The sequence below is a fragment of the Sceloporus occidentalis genome, unplaced genomic scaffold (genome assembly GCF_023333645.1).
Source record: "Sceloporus occidentalis isolate IW3139 unplaced genomic scaffold, rSceOcc1.0.p SCAF_96, whole genome shotgun sequence".
NCBI classification, from domain to species: Eukaryota; Metazoa; Chordata; class Lepidosauria; order Squamata; family Phrynosomatidae; genus Sceloporus; species Sceloporus occidentalis.
This window is the reverse complement of record NW_028317076.1, coordinates 3,105,021-3,127,678: the sequence shown is the minus strand read 5'-3', so window position 1 is coordinate 3,127,678 and position 22,658 is coordinate 3,105,021.

Genomic DNA, 22,658 nt, shown 5'->3' with positions numbered 1-22,658 from the left:
AAACCACAGGGTCCAGGTGCAAAAATTGCACCGGGGCTCCCGAACTTCACCAAACAACATGTCCCACAGGGCCATCTTTACCCCCAAACAGCTTGTGAGTGCCACCTTTGCCCCAGGCAGCTTATCAGTGCCATCCTAACCCCCAAAAACCCTGCCTGTCCCATAGTTGCCCCAGCTTATCAGTGTCCCCAAACAGCTTGTGCCATATTTGGCTGAAAAAAAACTTGTCTATGCCATCATTGCCCCTTGCCCACCTTCCAACATACACTCTAACACACACTATCATACTTACAAACACCTACACACTCATTCTAACGGACACACACACACTCCTTCTCACACCACTTACATATACATGCTCACACACAAACATTTATACATACATGTTGACACACACACGTACACATGCACATCCATGCGCACACACCTATACATACACATTCATGCTCACACACCAATACATATAAATTCATGCTCACACACACTCCTTCTCACACTACTTACATATACATGCTCACACACAAACATTTACACATACAAGTTGACACACTTACACATACACATCCTTGCTCACACACCTATACATACATATTCATGCTCACACACACCAATACATAGACAGTCATGCTCACACACACTTATACATAGACATTCATGCTCACATCACTTATACATAGACATCCTTGCTCACATATACTTATGCATAGACATCTATGCTCACTTACCCATATACATAGTCATCTATGCTCACATACACATATACATAGACATTCATGCTCACATACATACATACATACCGCCTCCCAGGGACGTAACTAGAAACTAGAAACCAAATTTTGACAAAAAAATACCATAATTTTTAATACCCTGAGTTGTCTAGTGTTCAAAAATATATGGATTGATTGAAATAAATTGAATTGGTCAGCTTCAAAGATGTCACATATATGACATGGGAGCAGGATGACAAGATGTCAAAATTACCAGTTGAAAAGCTAGACTGCACACCTGAAATGAATTATTTTATTTATTTAATTTTAAAATTATAATTTTATTATTTAAATTACATTAAAAAAATATAATTATTTTATGATAAATATACAGCATATTAGATTAGTGCATTGAATTGGAGGCTTATTGTAGCTGCCAGTCACTATGATAACAAAAAAACCTCTGTTTTATCTGCAGATGGATGCATAATAAGATATAGGTTAGGGTTACAAAACAGGTTTTTATAATTTAACATTCACCAAAGATACCTACTGCATACGGGGCTACAAAAGTACAGTCTGTGGGACTGTATTCTTGAGCCCCACACAACTGTACTGGGCATAACCCTCCTTCAGCACAAGTCAACCTGATTTATGCAGTGGGAACATAAGTTATTATTACTATTATTGATCTGCAATGGATAATTTACTTTTTATGTAAAAAATAACACCTTAGCTTAGTGTATTTATTAAAGGTTTTTTTTTGGGTAGGGTAGGCTTGACTTTCCATTTCTTTCCTACAGTCATGTGCATAAATCACTCAATCCAGTTATATAAAATATATTCCAACATTTTCCCGTTTAAATTTGGCATCTATGTGGATCCAAAAAATCCTTCGTAATAATTCAGCCTGTGCTAATTGAAGAATATCCCTGACAGATAGCGTCCCACTTTCTCTAAAGTTATTTTAAATACATTGAAACTATATTACCAGTGCTAAAGTATGTTACACATCTTCCCTTATTCTGTGCTAACATCCCCAGGGTTTCATATTTAGAGCTGAATTAGTTAAGCCTAAAACATACTGTTCTGATGTTGTGATTTTAGCTAGATGTTTTTGGGGAACTTTAATACTATTCCCCAGACAATTTTGTTTTGCCATTTCGAATATAAAAGCATGCTTTACAGAGAAATGCAAACAAAGATCAGGCTACTGCCACTTCAACAAGGAAGCAAGGCTCACGTTTCACTGTACCGTGAGTCACCCAAGGCAATGGAACTCTTGTTTCTATCCTAGAGCATGGCCAAGGTAAAGAGGAAGATTGAGATTACAACAAAATGTCCAAATCTAAGTCTAAATCCCTTATTTGAAAGTTTGCCGAGACTTTTTCTGGAAACAGTTCTCTTTTCATGAAGTAAAATTTCCAAACACAAAAGTGTCTACTAAAGCACAAAAAAGGGTCACGTTGAAAAAATTCCTTCACGTTTGTATCTATGGAACATACCTCCCAACTTCTACTCCGTGACACCAGGAGCGGAGCTTTGGAGGTAGCATGTCACTCAAACTGGCAGCACAACTGTGCACAAATCTGCTCCTGTGCAGTACGCATTCTCTGGTGTCTAGAATCCCACTGTCCCTCTATACCTCTACCTCTTTTTAGGGCATGATAGCATGTCTAGATCTCAACAGGGTCAGTCTTTACAGGTGTTGGGTTGGTAGGACACTTCACCATAATGATTTGTTCACTAATATGTTAGCAAGCAAGTTTATAGAGCGTGAGGCGCTGGCAACATAGTCTGCCTAGTGCCTTAGAAACCTTTGGGCAGGCATTTGATTTTAAAGGTGAAGAGCTTAAGAGGTAACCTACCACCAGTGAGGTATTTTGACTACTAACTCTCATTTTTTTTTTTTACTATGCTGCTCCTTCAGCATATTATTTATTATGTAATGCAAACCAAATTATATGCTTTACAGTTTTTTTTACTTCCCAACATTGTTTGGTGTAATATGTCAACAGCCAGTAAATGATACAGTAAACATGATTAAACAAGAACATTTTCTTAATGTACACTCCAACCCACAAGGCACTCACCGCCATCTAGTGCATGATTTCCAAGTGGTCTAACAAGACCACCAAATATTTTTTTACTTTTATTTGGCAACCAGATCCTGGATCTACACCATGCCCAAGCGCATGCACATACTCTTACTGTCGAGAATTCTGTTTTGATGTTTGTATCCCAATAACCTCCAATAAAGGTGCACTGAGTATTTCATGATTTTGTTATGATTTATGAAGCTCACAGGCCTGTCCTCGTATTTGTATACATTTTTTAAAAAAAATTGTTGGCTGATATATTCAAGCTTTCCTTTATTTTGTTTTTGACAGACAAAATGCTATGCATGCTTGTAAATTATTCATCAGTCTGTCATTGAATGAAACAAGGATAAAAAGGTATCAACCTTTGCCAAACACAGTAGTTTAGTAGACTTAGATTTAAAGGTTATCAAACAAACAATCACAAGGGTTAACACTTACATGTTCCAGGGCTCTTGCTTGTTAATATATGAATAAGATCATCACGCTGTGCTGTTTTCTTCACTTATCTGCAATTGATCCCTCATCATATTTCGCCATATATGAAATAATATTTCATCAGGATTGGCCCTGATACATTACATCCCCATAGAAAGGTAATATTATTTTCCTCTGCGATCAGACTAGTGAGAATTATAAATTGACTAGCATAGCTCAGTGATATCCTGACCATTAAGGTACTTCCATTATCTTTATAGTAAACAGCAATGAATACCCACTTAGCAGCTGTCCAACAATTAGATTGAAACCATGGCCCAATATGAACAAAGTTGCAAAGTTCCAAAGCAGTTGACAACTGAAGAGATGGCCGTAACTTAATGATCTACTCAGACGTAATTAAACAGAGAGTGTACAAGTGCTTAATTAACTTGTGTCCTTTATTATACACTTGCTGGATTTTAGTGATAGCAACCCAGATGGAATTTCTAAAGCATTTGATGAATAATATTTAATTTAATGTTTTTCATTTCATCAATTGTTTTTTTTAGCATAATAATTTTATTTCCCTTGCTGGCTAACCATAAAAATGTGTATTAACTTTAAAAGAATCAAAAAAACATATGATAAGATTTCACCTGAAGCAGAAATAAAGGTTTAATCTATGAATCTTTAAAAAAAACCTGTGAGTTAAACAGTTAATTATTTGTATCTCTATTGAGCCATCCTGTGAAATATTTCTAGTCCTTTGGGTTATATAGCTTATTGTACAAAAGAAAGATTTTACTGATATGTTAATTTGAGAGCATTAAATAAAAAGAATTATGAAATTTAGCCGTCATTTTTTAAGGCGGCAAAGTCAATTGCTTTTACATGACGGGCCTTTTCCATTAGTTTGGGTATGTAAGTATGTAAGTATGTATGAACAGCAATGTTTGCCTAGTGAGCAGGCAATGTTTGCTGTAAATGTTACAAGTGATTTGTAAAGTATGGAAGACATTATTTTTTAATCTGGTTATTCATTGGTAGTAATGGTTGGCCACTGTTTAAGCAGGAAATGTATATAATTCACTGTTATGATTGATTAGGAACGAGTGTGCCGCAGGGACATGTTAAATGTTTGTGAATTTTTGTTATTTATAAGTAGCAGTGCCTGGCCGCTGTGAAAGCAACATTTGTAATAAACAACGTGACAAAGTGATTAACATCCTGTGTGAGGAAAAAAAAATCATGGTAAACCATGGTCAAATACTGGCAGAGAGAACGTAAAAAGGGAAGGATTATAATTTGTTTCCGAGGTTTAAAACATTTGCATAAAGCAGTGAAAGGCTAATCCTGTGTGTGTGATGTTTCGGCCCCTTTAACAAACGTGTTGGCTCGTTATAGGAACCCTTTAAAATTGCCAGGTATTACTGGAGAGAGGAGTTATGTGATATTGTTATAAGCATATGTCTTGTCATTGAGGGCAGTACATCAGCCCCTGCAGGGTACTGGGAGTAGAGAAATGAAGGAGGTCTAGGCTAAAGCTGGAGATAACAGGATATGGAGGAATATTTGCTATTTCTTGGTTTTCATGAGCTCTGTATGAGTTTTAACCCCTTAAGGACCGGGCTCATTTTTTCTTTTTGTACCCTGTGGGACCGAGGCTGTTTTAACACTTTTGCGGTGCTTGTGTTCAGCTGTAATTTTCTCCTCGCCCATTTAGTGTACCCACACATGTTATATATTGTTTTTTTCAGGGCAAGATGGGCTTTCTTCAGATACCATATGTTTTGATCATATCACCTTATTTTATATAAAAAAAATAATAAAACATGGTGAAAATTTGAAAAAAATACACCTTTTATGACTTTTCTTTGAAAAATCTTTTACTCACCTACATAGATTCTACTATTTGTCCTGAGTTTAGAAATACTCAATGTTTTTATGTTTTTTTGCTGTTTTTTGTAAGTTATTGGGCAATAAATACAAGTCGCTTTTTTTGATTTCCAAACCTTTTTTTCCAAATCTGGTAATTCTGCCTCCATCTCCTCTTTGGAACATCTTTGAAGCCGGTTAACTCAATTAATCACCATCAAACCATATATTTTTCAAAAACAGACACCCCAGGGTATTTCAAATGCTGGTATTTTAACCCTTTCCATGCACTAATTATACAACCACACTTTGTCAAACTTTGTAATAGTAATTTTTTTTTTTTTCCCCACACGAAATTGTAATTTAGTTATAAATATAAAGGTCCTGGTATATGTCACTGTCTAACAACACTCCAATATGTGTTCAGCAACATCTCCTGAGTATGGTGATACTCCACATGCATAGGTTTGTCAGATTGTTTGGCTGATAAAAGGCTACTTTTGGGACATGCATAATTCAGGTAGTCATTTGGTCATTCTGCCTCTATATCCTCTTTGGAACATATTTGAAGCCGACTACTTCAATTTACCCCATCAAACCATATATTTTTGAAAACTAGACACCACAAAGTATTTTAAATGCTGGTATTTTAACCCTTTTATGCATGAGATTCTACCACCTGCCTTTCCCAAAATTTTATTTTGTATTTTTTTCCACACAAATTGTACTTCAGGAATGAATTCATAGCTCCTGGTATCCGTCTATCAAACAACCCCCCTAATGTGTGTTCAGCAACATCTCCCGAGTGCAGTGATACCCCACATGCATTGAGATTTAAAATGCCACATTTGGGAAGTGCGCTTTTTTTCTCTATTTTGGTCAGTCTGTACCTATGCCCTATCTTTGAGCCCGGCCACTCCAATTTACCCCATCAAGCCATTTTTTTATTAAATTAGACACCCCTTGGTTATTTGAAGTGCTTTTATTTTAACTCTTTGTATGTTGAGATTTTTTTTAGAAATTTTAGCACTTGCTCAAAATAATAAACATTATTTTTTTTTTTTAATTATTTTTATTTATTTATTTATTTTTTTTACACATTTTGCTGGTACTGGATGGTTCCTCTGGTGACATCACTGCATAATTATTTTAAAATATTAGCAAATTTTTTTTTTGAAGCATTTTTTTTCCATATTTTTTTTTTTTTTTATATTTTACTAATCACATTGTGATTAGAAAGCTGGGCTCCATTGACTTGTATGGTTGAATGCAGTACCTGTATTCAAACTGCAAGTGGAGCCAGAGTTCTCTAGAGGGTCTGGAGACCATCTAGCGAACTTTTTCAACTTTATTTTTTTTTTTACAGGGCGGCCACCATCTTGCGGATGGTGAAGATCACCCGCAGTGGCGGCTGTGCCCGCTCTCCGTAGCGGTCGCAGCCCGTCCTGGGGTAAGTGCCATAGGCGCCATTTGAAGGGGGCGCCAGTGAGCGGCTTTCAAATGCCGTCTTTTTTTTGACGCGGAAGAGAGAGAGGGGCGCCTAGCAACTGCTCAGCGCCCCTCGTTCTCCCCCGCATCAAAAAAAGAAGACAGCATTTAAAAGCCGCTCGCTGCGGGCACCAGCGAACGGTGCAGGATGACAGCAGCATCGTGCTCCCGTCGCTGGACTAGGTGAGAGAACTACGGGGGGGTATATAGTGGAGGGGATATATAGTGGCTAGGGGGGGGAGGGTATATAGTGGGTAGGGGGGAGAGGATATATAGTGGGTAGGGGGGAGGGTATATAGTGGGTAGGGGGGGAGGATATATAGTGGGTAGGGGGGGAGGATATATAGTGGGTAGGGGGGGAGAGGGTATATAGTGGGTGGGGGGGTATATAGTGGGTGGGGGGAGGGAGAGAGGTTAGAAAGTGATAAGGGAGGGAGAGGGGGTTAGAAAGTGATAAGGGAGGGAGGGGGTAGAAAGTGATAAGGGAGGGAGAGGGGGTAGAAAGTGATAAGGGAGGGAGAGGGGGTAGAAAGTGATAAGGGAGGGAGAGGGGGTAGAAAGTGATAAGGGAGATAGAGGGGGGTAGAAAGTGATAGGGGAGGGAGAGGGGATAGAAAGTGATAGGGGAGGGAGAGGGGGGTAGAAAGTGATAAGGGAGGGAGAGGGGGTAGAAAGTGATAAGGGCGGGAGAGGGGGTAGAAAGTGATAAGGGAGGGAGAGGGGGTAGATATAAGTAAAGAGTGTGCATTAATGTGTGGATGCATTGAGTGAATGAGGGAGAGCATGAGTTAATATGTGAATGTCTGAATGAGGGAGAGCATGAGTTAATGTGTGGATGAGTTCTCTGAATGAGGGAGAGCATGAGTTAATGTGTGGATGAGTTGTCGGAATTAAAGTGTGAATTAGTGAGTGACTGTAAAAGTGTTTGTGTTTCATAGATGTATAATTGTGGAAGGGCAAAGATGGCACTAGCAGGAGGTTTGAGCCTTGGGGACCAAGATGGCACAGGCAGGGTGTATATGGGACAAAGATGGCACAGGCCGGACTGTTTGGGGACAAAGTTGACTTGTGCTGTGCTATTTGGGGACAAAGATTGCAAATCTAATGTGTGTTATCTGGGTGCATTGTCAGGTTCTATGTGGGCAGTGTGGACGCCAGGGCTGGCTTTGGGGTGTGCAACCTGTGATCTATGCCTGTAATTTAGGGGTTTTTAAATATACCTTTAATGCCGTGTTTTTATGTGAATTCCAATTGATCTTTACCTGCAAAGCTGGGTTTGTGTTATTCTGTAGATCCATATGTGCTATGCTATGTTTCCATACATTATTTATATGTACCTGCAAATACAGGGTTAATATGTCTTATTCAGTTGATTAATACCTGCAATGCTTTTTCCATGTATTTATTTGATCTATACCTGCGATGCTACGTTTCATATATTATTATTGTATACTTGCAAATACAGGATTTGTATGTCTGATTCTGTTTATTTGATATATACCTTCAGTGTTGAGATCACAAGTGAATTTCAATTGATCTGGGTTTGTGTGTTGATCTATACCTGCTATCGGCAGCAGGGACTAATATTTATATATATATGGGCAGCAGGGGCTAGTAAATGGGTTTTAGATATTTGGACAGGGGCGCAATTTCAGTGCTTGCCATAGGCGCTATTTTCAGTAGATACGCCTCTGGCTGAATGCCTCCTGATCGAGGCATTCCAGCGACACCATTGAAGTTTAGGAGGTGATCGTTGATCGCCTCCTAAACTCTTTTAAAACGGGCGTCAGGCGCCATATAATGTATGGCGGATGTTGATGCCCCGGGGAGGCATTACAGCAACGCCGTTTAAGCGAAGAAAGTGATCGTTTCTAAGCTTATTTAATTTTTGAACCGACAAAGGTCGTTAAGGGGTTAATGACTATTTGACAAAATAGTAAAACAATTGATCAAAACAGTTGGGTGCAGTGATGGAGCATTGCGTTGCTAATTTGTACCCCCAGAGACGCATATTGCCTTTCTTTGCAATTCATCTGTAGGGTCTTATTCCAGCATTTTGGATTGGGGAGAAAAGGGGTAGGAATGAGGATGAAATAGTGCTGAGGAGACTACGATGGATTCCAGAAACCTCCAGTGTTACAAAATATATATATATATATAATTAGCTAATGCAGTTATATTAATGAGATTAGTGGCATATACAAATGATGTACACCACATAGTAATTTTATAGACACATTAATTGCTCTATAGTTAATGAAGTAATCCTGTTAAAACTGTATTTTACCTTACTTGAAATCTCTTCCTTTACTCTAAATAGAAATAGGATATCCCCAGCCCTATTTTCATAAAGGACTGCAGTGCATGCAATTTGTAGTTATTGTTGTTAGAAATTGACATGTCTGTCTCACTAACTCCTACCTCAGGTTCCTCTACAGAAAGATGAGCGCATTCATGAGTACACTCTTTGCACATGCCCAGTAGCACTCCAGTTTCAGTCAATGGGAGTAGCATGAGCCAATCATATGTATGCTATCTAAACACAGATGTTTTGCTGGCATGTATGTGATTGGTTACTGTTATTTCCTCTGATTTCAGTTGGAGCCCAGCTCCTTTTGACTTCATTGGGAATACTACTGAGTATGTGCAGGAAGTTTGTTACCTGCTTACCTTCCCCGATTTCAACAAGAAGACAGAAGTCTCATTTTCTAAATGGACTCCAACGTGGTTGGATCAAAATACAATTTTGAAGACCAAGCTGCTCCTTTAAAACCAATTGTAAATAATCAATAGTTCTCACATATTGTTGAGCCTCAGATTCATAACATCACCTCAGCCTTACTGGAAAATCTTTGGACCTTATTTTAAATATTTATTGAGGTTATATGTAAAATATGTACAATTTTGTGATTCAGATTTTTGTCATAGGCTTTTAAATGGTTTCAATATTTTTAGAGCTATTATAGCATTGGTTTATTAAGTCTTTAGTGTAAGTTACCCCTGTTTACAGTTACGGTAGGAAAAATTGCACTATAGTAGTTGGAAAAATAAAGATATGTGCAAGTTATGTTATTTGAAGGCATTGGATTATAATAACAAAAATTAGATTTTGTATACATTGGAGAACGCAAGAAAGGATTGTATGGAATTTCAAATGTAGAAAGTTTTACAAGGAGGTCTTTCTTAGAACCTTAAAAACTCAGATTCATCTACACATCGAGTTTCATGGAAATGGTAAATCTATGCAAAATATGAGAACACTATTAAGATACTTTTCCACCTACTCTGATGAATTTAAGGCAGCACTGGAAACATCATCCGTATTACTGTCCAATCTCTTTCCATACTTATTTAGTCATGTAAAATTAATGATTTTTCCTGTCATGAGGGCTTAACTCCAAGGGTGCTGATTTTCACGGGACAGTCCCACTTTTCTAGTACTGTCAGATCATGAACCAGTTGGAGATATCTGTAAAATCAACATCAAGTATGTATGTGGTATGTGGGTATGTTAGGCAGGTGGTCCCACCATGACCTTGTCCTTCCAGGGTCTAGGCACACCTGAAACACAGATTTCCCAACTTGGACAACTCTCGTGTTGTTATGGGTATGGGACTCCTTTAGTTTATACTCACATTGTTGCATGTTAGAATTTATTATCTACCGGTATTTTACGAGCTATTCCAAAGGTGTCTTATGTAAGCGGTCTATTCCCAGGATAGTTGCCGCAGAGGATAGTGGTGGAGTTCACTTTAATTCAGTCCTTCTCGCAAGAGAAACTTTCATATACATATTTAATGATGATTTTTTTTTTATCTCATCACAGTTTACTTAACTCTCACATTTAAGGGAATAAAAAGAAAGATGCTTGGAAAGTATGCTGAGCAAACACATTTTTCCAGAGCAAGGAGAGCCAAAAAAGGCTGATATGAGTTTGGAAGTAGAAAATGGTAGAACAATGCCAAAATATAGCAAGAATTATATATAAAGTTCTTTCTCGCTAGAAGAATTATGCCTATAATTATATCAGCTTAGATTAATTTTAATATTTAATTATGATGTGTCATAGAGCCTTGATTGTGGTTTAACAAAGTTATTGGCCAGCTCCTCCTGCCTCATTATTAACTCAGCCGTGATTCATAAGCAGTATTGTATAATTTCCAGAACCTTACAGACAGCATGGCCTGTGGTACACTCAACATAACCCAGTCTGTTCCTACTTATACAGTTACACTTTACTAGCCGGCCACTTCAGCACTAAACATTTCCATGTAATTACAGGTCTGGATCATTTCATAGAGAGAACCCTGGCTCCAGTGCAAGTAAAACGTTCTGTAATGTCAGCTTTGGTTTGGTGGTTGCAAAGAGTGGAGAGTGTATTTTCATGGCTAACTAAAGATATATAAATCATCGCCTCTGGACTTTTTTTCCTGACATAATCCTTGTTTAAAGTCTTTTAATGATCAATTTACTGTCTGTCCAGAGAAATACAAGCTTAAGGTATTTATTTGGAGATTTAAGTCACATCACATCAAAGGATCTTTCCCAAATGTCCCATGTCTGTGATTTCAAAGGTTGACTGAAAATGCAAGATCTGCACTCCCCCTATACTACACAACTAAAAAGGCTGGGAAAGAAATGGCAGGGTCAATATCCTGGCAATAACCCTATTGCAAATTGTAACAGCACTCCCCAAAATGTCTAAACTGAAATTACTATGATTCATCATTTAATGTCATAGAAACAGAATATGACAGCAAATAAAGACCTTTCACCCCATCTAGTCTGCCCATTTTCCGAATGCAAGACTAATGCAAGATCTTAATCAGTCCTGGATCTTGTCTTACAGTCAAGATAGTTTTATGCCTATTACATGCATGTTTAAATTCCGAGTGATTCTACCACTTCTGATTGGTGGCTGTTCCATTATACACTACCCTCTCAGTAAAGTTAAACTTCCTTACATTACATCATTGTCTTTACTCCCATATCCTAAACATGTTCTGTGAATTTTTCTAAATGTAGGAAGCATGCATTTTGGTTGTTCTTGTATGTTCCTTTTCTTAACACAGAGATGGGGATGTTCCTGGGGTAATGTGTCTTTGTGCAATGTAACATGTTTCTTATTCCATTGTACCACGGTTTCCTTGTTTTTTTTGTGTTACTATTTGAAAACTCAATAAAAAATGTTCATAAGTAACACACAGATGTAACATGTTATCCAACCCTGCCAGGTATGTTGGAAGAACCCCATCTTAATTTGCTTACTTTATTATGGATCTCAATGGTCCCCTAAGGACCACTCTGCACTACAGATGCTAGAGAGGCCCACATTAAGGACTTTCTGTGGCAGAAGATTACACCATAATTCCCAAGTACATTGTTTACCTTGTGTTTTAGTCCTGACATTCATATCCTATATCAATATCATAATGCCCAAATATTCTTATACCCTTTGCACAATAAGTGCTAAAATAATGACACCCATACCAGCCTACCTTATCTTCGCGGCATTGCAGGAGTTGACGGAAACGGAAATCCGTAGGTTTGCCATCAGGGGTTAAAGAGTAGTGTGAGTGAGCCTATTGGTCGCCTGCAGGGACCTCCTCTGGTATCAACCAATTGGTTGATGCCAGAGAAGGCCCCTGCAGATGAGCAATAAGCTCACGCTCACGGCCTTTTTAACTCCTGACGGCGAACCTACGGATTTCCACTCCGTAGGTTAAAGGGCCGTGCAAGCGACCAATAGGCTCACTCGCATGACCCCTTAACTCCTTAAGGTGCAACCTGACCACTGGTCTCCCTGCTGCAACAGTTAAAAGTCTGTACAAACGACCAATAAAGTCTCTTATACGGACATTTAAGCTCCTGGGGCCAGAGCTGCTGCGTAGTCCGTACCGCGTTAACCCCGTATTAACCCCTTCTACAAAACCGGACAAAACGAAGAAGAAAATGAACACGAAGAATGTCCACGAATATTCGCCCAAAGAGAAGACAGGAACAGGCGAATATTCGCGGAATACGAAGATTTTTTTTTCCCGAAGACGAACACGAAGACCTCCCTGGTGTCCAAGTCTAGTAATGTATCTACATAGATAACTGTGAAATGTTTACATAACATGATGCAATCGTACTGGGTTTGGTTCACTAAAAAGTTGAGGTGTCTTCAAGGTAAAGACTTGTTGTGTACACTCTTGAGAAAGCAAGGTGACATTTGGTAGTCGAACCAAAGTTTCCACGTAGTTTTACAACTCGCAGATTAATAAATCTCAGAGTTGCTGGTTTTCATCTTGCATCGACTTGACCGGTTTTGCTTTATTGAGTTTATATGAGTCAAGTATAGATTGAGGTGAGTGTGAATGCAGTTGCAGTACTGAATATGCAAGTTGCATATTTTGACCAATTCATTTGAGATTGCTAATCAAACTCACCTCAACTACATACATGCATTTTTTACTCAATGGACCCTCAACACAGTGATTCTAGGTTAACACTTTAGAATTAATGCTTCAACTTTTACATAATAAAAACATATGCAAAACCATTTAGTACTTACTGTATATATTGGTCATGAAAAGTAGGTTATAATAGTTCCTTTGTCTCCAGTGTTTTGTCATGTTTTAGTTACACATAACAGATTCTCCTGAACAATATGTTTTATTGTTATTATTATTTTACACAGAGAGCCCGTTTCTGGAATGTGCACCTTCGAGGGAACACTGAAGACATCTTGTTGATTGAAGAGTCTACTGTTTTAATTTTGTCAGTGCCCAGTTGCCTTCTTTTGTAAATAATTTTCATTAACATTTACAATACACCACTGGAGTAACTTTATTATTGTTTTACTTTTAGGTTCATTCTTCAGTGTTGGGAAGCCACTAACATCAGTGCAATTTGAATAATAGCTTGGTCGCTCGCCCTTCCCTCTCTCTGTCTAATTAATAGCAATCAATCTCTACTTGGATATTACCGTTCAACAACATATTTTAATATTGTGAAGGGACTTCCACATCATATTAATACAACACATAATGACTAATATGATTCAGCACAAGAGACAATGGTTTTTATTTAATGATGAATCACAGTGTTTTAGTTTGGTATATATTACTTCTTCCTACTGGTCTCATTTACCTACAGCAGCTACAGTATGTCCATGTTATAGAACCACATTAACTTTTTTTTTTCTGTAACCTTTCACACAATACTTACTCAGAGTCCACAAAATATCACATCATAAAGTGATTGCCCAATTCCTTAATATTTGCTGCCATTATCCGCTAAGAACAACCCAATGAATGTGAAAAAAAACTGTTATGTGAAATATTATTTTGACTTTGTACTTTAAAGTGTGCAATAATGTCATTTGGAATACACTTTTCTATGGATTATCTAAAATCACAACCCCTTTCATTTTTCTCATGAAAACATCACACTAGAGGTATTTCAGTCCCATTTCTTCCAAAAAACATGTTTATGTCCATATAGTTAGATTATAAATAGACATGCAAACAGGCTTTGGACGAGAGAGGACTGGCAAGAGGTCCAGGCAACACATACCAATGTTCCTCCAATTCAAAGATTTAGGGCCCCATCTGAACTTTTTGAATTTTTTACCCACTGTGGTACTGAGAGTAACAACTTACTCTCTGACTGGGTCTTCTTCATGTTATTTTATGGAACGGTGTGGTCCAGGTCAGAAGGGCCCTTTTCTTTGAACCGGTACGAGGAGACAGGAACAAGGGGTCACAGAGGTCGCACAGGGCCCCCTAGACGCACAGACCCCATAGCAGCTGTGACCCCTGTAGTTATGCCACTGCTTGGAAGCCTTGTGACCAGCTCTTCTTTCTGTAGTATCCAGGGGAAATGCAAATGGATCCCATCTATGGTTACAACATTTGGCCTTTAGACTATAATCTACCTTTTATATCATGGTCCATGTTCCGCATTTGGAACTAAGCATTTTTGGGCCTGCTTTGACTGAAAGGGTAATAGGTTCTGTTGCATGATATTATTAGTTTAATCTCATGAAGATCCCCTCCCACACATAAGGTTCTAAATAATATGTGATTCCCTGCACAGAAGGGTGGACAACAGAGCAGCAGCGTGACTAGGGTTGGTGTCACCCGGTGCGGTCGCGCTGACGCCGATGAGCGGTCCCTCAGCCGTCGGTGAAACACCCCCATTTGAAGGAAAAAAATGGGTGGGGAGCGGGACGTGTCAAGACCCCGCAACCCTGCCTGGTGTGGTATCACCCCCTGTAAGATGTCAACCGGGTGCGGTCCGTACCCCCCGCACCCGGGTTGTGACGCCACTGACACACAGCATTAGTGAACTCAGAGCTCAGTGCCCTGTTTTGTAATATGCTTTGTGTCACTCTAGCAATCAAAGTGTTTAAACAATTTTAAAAACATACAGCATACTGTCATGGAGCATATAAAACATAAAAAGTAATAATTTGATAAATTAGCTCCATGGGTTAACTTAACGTAATTGTGATTGCTCAGAAATCACTACAGTAACCTCTTTCAATGAGGTCTATAGCATGCTAGATTTTGCCTTCCTCTCCTTGATGTTTCCATAGTGTCATCTCCTCTTTACAAACAAGTCAGAAAGAAAAATACAAACCCAGAAGGCTTCACCGTTGAGCGAAAATGCATAAATCCGCTTAGTATGTCCATCCTGTTGTTTACTGCAATTCATATTTAAGTCAGCTGAAGAGGACATGTGTTGAAATGGCTGTCCGTGCACATTTTAGTCCTTGTTATTTTTTGGCAGCGCTGTCACCAGAGAGCCAAGATAGAATTCATTCAACCAGAGCTGTATCAGCCCTAATAGTCAGCTTAGGTCAATTGTCCCACTTGAGATTTGAAGTGCAGGAACAAAGAGTTCATTACACACTTTTACAAAACATTGTTTTGTTGACATTGCTTTGCTCACATGATAATTACCTCCTCCCTCAATCCTGTCTCTGCATCTCACCTTCTGTTGCTCGCTCCTGTTTGTCATTTTGTTTATGAAGAATATTTAAAAACAAGAGATCTAAAAACTAATTATTTCTAGAGATGCTGCAATTTCTAAGAAATAGAGAACAGAGAAGTGAAAAATCTATAATAAAATTATTAAAAACGATTGTATTCAATTAAGTGGACAACATGTTTAGCGATTATGGTAGGGACCAAGTTTAATTCATCATTAATTATAAAAACAAGTTTAAATGTTTAATTTCATTTTACATTCTATTCAACTGTGTGTTAAACGGGCCTGGGTATGTCTTTGCAAATCTTTATCATCATGAAAACTGTACATATCAAATTAAACTGTTATGATTGAGTACTTAGAGGTATACAATAGTGCCATGTTAGCATTGGAAAGAAACTGATCAGATTTGGCAATAAAGGATGTTTTTTTAGTTATAAGAATAGGTTCTTTCAGTTCAACTACTTGATATTACTTGTTTTAAAATGTTATATTTTATTTTAAGTAAGCCACTCTTATAGTTAAGACATTTCTGGCTCCTTTCCCTGAAGTTCCCTACAAATGGGAACTCTCTTTTAGATTCTTGGGTATCATGCTGATCCCTCTTGAACTGGTAGTCCAGACACAAAAATCAAGACAAGTTTCATCTGCACAAAAGAGTCAAAAAGGCCGAATGTGGCTTTTGGCATTCATGGACTTTCCGAAAGGTGTAGTTGATATATCTGTGGGTATAAGGAGCAAGAGGTCTTTGTATAGTCTGTCTTTTACTCTACAAAAGCACAAAAGGAGCCATTCAAGTGCCAGCTTGGAACAAACCAAGTACCCTGACTTCAGCTGATTTGCAATAACCAGGTAATATACAGACATGTTACTAGTATTGCCAGTTTTCCATAGAAACTGGAAAAGTAAATATCCATATAAAATAATATACTGAGACAGTTATACATGTATATCTCATTTATTGACCTCCCTATTGCCCTGCATTAAATTGCTGCATACTAGTACAGCCTCCGGTTGTCAATTGTCAGGGCCATCCTTACTACTGTATTTAGGTTACTTAAGCAGCTGGCTGGGGCACAATCACCATATTCTCTCCAACGTTTACCTACAATTGTATGCACAAAGCAGGCACTGGAGACAAAGGGCCATCCATAAGTCATATATTTTAGCGTGGGCTCATATAAAAAGGCAAACCAGAGGACTAGGCCTGGTAGATCGCTGGCTGGCATAGCTCCATACTCACCAAATCGGCCACTCCAGCGGCATATTGGGTGTTGCAGCATGCGGCCACAAGGCTGCACACTGCTTGAGCATAAAACCATATCGTGATGACATATCCAGCCATCAGCCACACTTATGTCATTTGGAGGCTGTTGGTCTGCAGGCGACTCTCATGAATCCCACAAAACAGAGCGAGGGCATTGATCAAAGCAACAGGATCTTTATTGGAACTTGGTACAGGTACAGTGCCTGACCGCACGCCCCCGCCCGCAGCCCCAGAAAGACCGCCTGCGCCCGCAAGTTTTTTGGCGGGTCCCGTGGGACCCACGGGACCCACCTCCCAATGCAGTCCTCTAACGTGTTCAGTAAAATGACTGTGCAAAGAACAAGGTCATTCATTCGGACCTGAAGAAATTAATTTTCACTTAAAGCAGCGAAAAGGGTTCTTTACAGCAAGAATGATAAAGACATGGAATTCTCTAGCCACAGATGTCGTGCTACCAAATTTGACAGATACCTTAATATGGGCTATATATATATATATATATATATATATATATATATATAATTTTTTTAGCAAAGAAGAATATACAGTGATATAAGACAGGATTAGTTATAGCTTGTAGATTCAGTGAGAAATCAGATAATTTGTCATTTGATCATTTGTTACACAATTGTATGACAATATATCAGAATGAGCATAGCATTAAAACATGTTTACACATACTAACACAGAAAGAGTGTCTTGTTAGCTTGGACTATCAACACATCATATAAAAGAAAAAGAATTTGCCCTATCTCTTTTATTTTTATTATAAAAATAGGTATTTGGGAGCCTTGCGTAAACTGTTGGCGCTATATAAATAAAAGATAATAATAATAATAATTAGGTGATTCGCTTCAGGTGATGAAATGGATGGAGATTAAACATGGTATTTGGCCAGTTCATGGAACACAGCAAATAAGGCTGCAAATAATTGTTTCACCAATCTGTCCCTGCCTTTATCAGTTATGTTATTTGGGAAGGTTGTAAGCAGCGCTCATATAGTAATTTAGGGCCCTCAAAATTCCCCAAAAATATGAAAGCTCATTCTGTAGTGCAATTTTCATCATATCATGATCATCGTCATCTTAAAAAAAATGGGGACTCCTCAAAATGCTAATAATTCTCTACTAAGTATATACTAACTAATCCAGAGTGCAATAGTTAAGTTGCTTATTGTTGGCTAACAACATCATCTCCATGTTATTTTTGCCAGCAATATGAATTATTACCTTGAGTAAGATATTGTATTTTTTTCTGTCCGGGTGCTTCCTCAAAGGCTAGAGAATTGCTGTTGTTCTCTGATACCATTAGCAATGTTTTAACCTTTAAGGGTTAAAAGGGTTTAATCCATGTCAAGTGTCTGATCTCCTGAAGGCGATAAAGAACAGTCTGTCGAGTGATACCCAACAGAACATCATTTTGTCAAGGCACACATCGGCCCAAAGCTTGTCAAATAAGCTACCGCTAGCCTCTCTGTGGTTAAAACTCAGCTCCTTCCTGCTTGACCTATTATTTGATATTTGACCATTTGGCTGCAAGACACTTGCTCTTTCCAGCGAAAATGTCACTAGGGCATCTTGTCAGCTCCCCGACATTTCTTGCCTGACATACAATTTTACTTTTGTGTGCTACAAGGCAGAAAGAACTCAGGGCAATGGCTTTGCTAGAAATCCTGTCAGCATTGAAGATAGGCATCACTCCTGGGCCTCACCAATTGCAACAGGGGAACATTAAAAATAGACAAAAAAAAAACAGTAAACAGGCTTGAAGGTCAAGATGCCCTTTTAAGTTGCAAATGAAATATTATATGTTATTACCTGCAACAGAGGTTTGGGGAAACATCCTATTAAATCATACAAAAACGCCACCACAAAAATAAGAATTTAAAGAAAAAGAAAAAATGTCTCTGTCTAAATGAAACGCAAGCAGCGGTTAAGGACGGTGAATTTTCAATGTCTGCAGGGACCAGATTCAGCAGTTAACTTGTTCAAATGGGCAAGTGGTATCATGTAGTTTTACAAAGCGCAACCTGACCTTCTCACATTGACCCAGAGTGACATTATTGTGTGGGGAGAGGAAGCAGTCACATCATTTCTATTTTGCACAACCTGTTTAAAGTTTGCAACTAAATGCTTGTCTTCAGTTGAGCTGACAAGAAAGGAAGAGTGGGATTCACTGAACCGTGACAGAGCTGCTATGAAATGACAGGAATCATTGGCATACATTTCACAGAGTTCTCTCAATCCCATTAAAGTATTGCAGCCTTTGTTATAATGGACAAGTATGAAACAACTATGATAGAGAGACTAAAATTGGCTTATTGATTTTTTTTCTCCTAAGTGAGTGCAGTTTCCCCAAAATGCGTAAATCTTTCCCATTTTGCATAAACAGAATAACAACAATTTTTTTGTTAAGTTATAGAATGTATAAAACAGTAATGGGTCAACTCAAGAGATGCATTTGCTTTTAATTGTTAAAAAAATAACTTTGCATTTGAATATTAGCTATTACTGGGGTTTTTCCTGTAAGGATAAGTGGGATGACCACTATAATTTATTTTAAGTATTAGCCAAGTGATCAAATTGCAAACATAATCATTATATATTAATATGTTAAATTTATCATGCTTTTATATATTTTTTTATTCTTTAGCAATCATTAATCCAAGTCGTTCTGCTGCTTTGCGCCAATACGAGACGGATAGGGCGATACTATATTATCTGAGTGGCACAATATTTTTGTAAGGAAAGAGAATAATAGCATAATAGCTTGCTTAATCTATGGTCTCCAACCTAGTGTGGCATCCTTTCACCATCAAACGACAAGAGAACTCTTTCAAGAAACAAGTGGAACTTGATTAAATATATTTTCATTTAACCATAAATAAGAAAGTTATTTAGCTCTACAAATAAGTGACATTACCTTTTCAAATAACCAGTTAAAGTACCAGAAATAATTTCTATAAACCTCAACTAAAAAAAGGATTAGCTTTAGAATAATTTTCTTACCAAACAAACAAAAAATATGTAACATCTATTATTTATTTTTATACAAACAAGTATAGCTTAAGTAAAATTAAACCATGAATTTATATATCCTGGAAAAATTACATATTGCAAATTTAAATCTGTTTGCATGAACACTTCCGGAACCCTATACTACATGATAGATTGCGGTAAGATAATACAGGAACGAATGAATGCAGATAAAAAATAACTTCCTCAATCTGAATGAAAAAATTAAACTTGGAATCTTAAATTACAGGTTATTACTAGTATTACCTGAACAGTTTGTGAATGCTTCAAAAATGTTCATTCAATAAAATCTGACATGCATTTTATAGCTTCTATGTTACTGAAATATAAACATTAGTACCTAAACTGCGTGTGAATTAGCCCCCGTGTCAGGTAGTTCTGCCATTTTTGATGGTAAGCTATCAGATCTAGGACTTTTAAGTTGAATAAACGTGAAATAATATTCAGTGTTGCTCTGCAGTTGGTTAAGTGTCCAGTATCCGATACGACATTATGAATGCACACACCCTTCTCACTACTTCTACTCTTCAAACAGCAAAATCACTCTGAAGTCCAGAGAGTACTTGGAATTCCACAATTGTATGCCTTTTTTTGTACTACGGAATAAAAATCAATGGTTACATCTAACAACTAACTCAGCAATTTTCTTTGATGTTGACGCTTTTGATTTCCCAGTTCCATGGAAGCTGTTACCTTATAGCTTTATAAAAGCAAAGAAAAAACACAGGTTGTGCTGGCATTTCGAGAACATCTAATGCAATAGTAAGTTCAAGGGAGTGCCCGTGAGAACTAGGAATTCAGTAAGCCAGCCTTTATTGAAATTAAATTAATGCTCTAAAGTGATAACACAGGTAGGAAAACATTTCCCACATTTATTGCTATACGTATTCTTTACATTCATATATAATCTGCAGATTTTTGAGGTGAAAATGCAGGATCAGAATTGGAATTCTTGTTTCCTGGAACTATTTGTCATAAACTAGTTAGTGGTCAAGTTTTATTTAATTATATATATTACATATATTATATTTGTGAGTGGTCAAACCACAATGCCATCAAGAATAAGAGATTTAAGGATTATTAACTTTTAAGTTACATGATATTAATTATATCGAAAGCAACCGAGTCTGGATATAGGTAAAAATGTATTTCCCGACACAGAATAATTATATACACTACTTTTATCGTTTGGATTTTGCTTAAAGTGGCAGGTTGAATAATTATATAGCTAAACAAGGGTAAACTTGTGGGGACATACCGTATTGGCTCAAATATAGGCCGCACTTTTTCCCCCCACTTTAAGTCTTTAAAGTGGGGGTGCGGCCTATATTCGGGGTCTAGCGCCCGACGCCCGGGACATGCAGTCCCGGGCGCCGGGCAGGCAGCAGGGTTAGGATACAGATCCGCTGAGTGCCGGCACCAGAAGTTGTATACGCGTATTGCGTAGATGTCCCCCGCCGGCCCCGCAAGACACCCGGGAGTCTGCTCTGGTAAGTTGGGGGGGGGGGGAGGACAGTGGCAGCGTATCATATTTTTGGTGCTTTTTTAAAGAAAAAAACTTTTCTTTAAAAAAGCACCAAACTTTTAGGGTGCGGCCTATATACGGGGGCGGCCTATATCCGAGCCAATACGGTAATTAACAGCGGCATATTCTAGCATAGGCTGACTAAGTCGATATGGTGGGAGTTCCAGGGGACAACAATCACCCTGCCACAAAATCAGGGGACAGAATGCCCTCTTGGGCCGATAGGCTTCATCATGTGTTGCTGCTCAATAGACAGAGCATGCATTTTCTACTTTAAAAGGTGCTGTATACCTTTAAGTCACAAAGCACCAGGTCAAGACATCATACCTCGGTGCTTCAAAGTGAGGATAGCGACCATGAAAGGGCAGCTTAGGGTGCTGCCTTTGGTCAGACCTAGGACAGCACCCAAGTACACACTGAATCCTGCTACTTGGTGAATACTGAATGCATTCAGTGGGAAGTTGATGGAAGGTTTTCCGTCAACTGTTCTAGTACCTCTTATGGTGAGCTCTGCACAGCACCGGCATGTTATGAGCAAAATTAAAACAAAAAGACCTTCTGAACAGTGGAAATTATAATTTTGTCTTTATGTAGGTTTAAACATTGTTTTTTTCAGCCTGCTATTCAAAGGGGCTCAGTTTGAGTACTGAATATATAATAAGGGACAGTTTACTGTCTCATGCAACCTCACTGTGTAAATACTTTGATATTTATTCTCTACCTGAAGAAAAAAAGTTGCTTAACTTAAGGAGAAGCTACAGCTACAGAGCTTCGGCGCACAACTTGACCATGGTGCCTTTTTGCACCAGTTTTAGCTACCTAAAGCAATCGGTTAGAGGAAAGTGTTCCCAATGAGGGAGCAATGTTTGGTCATGCCTAGGTTCCACCAACTCCCAACCTTTAGAGTTTAATTTGGGCTAACCTTGGCCACATACTGTCCCTGTCTCCTCTAAGGAGGTGCAGAGGGAGCGATCTCAGGAACCAGCCCAGGAAAGCTCCCCGGGATTTTAATAGCCCAATGAGCCTATGTCTGAATTTGTTGTTGGAAACTAGAATCTTTAATAAAAAAAAAAGATTAAAAAAATTTAAATTGCAACTAAAGCCAATTTGGCCTACTACCAATTTATTAATATATAATTTGTACACTATAATAACAACTTTAATGTTTAAATTTAAATCACATTTTTGTAATGGACTTAAAATAATTATTCTTCTACTGTTTCTTGTATTTACTGAAAATGTTTCGCCCCTCCTCTTATGGGG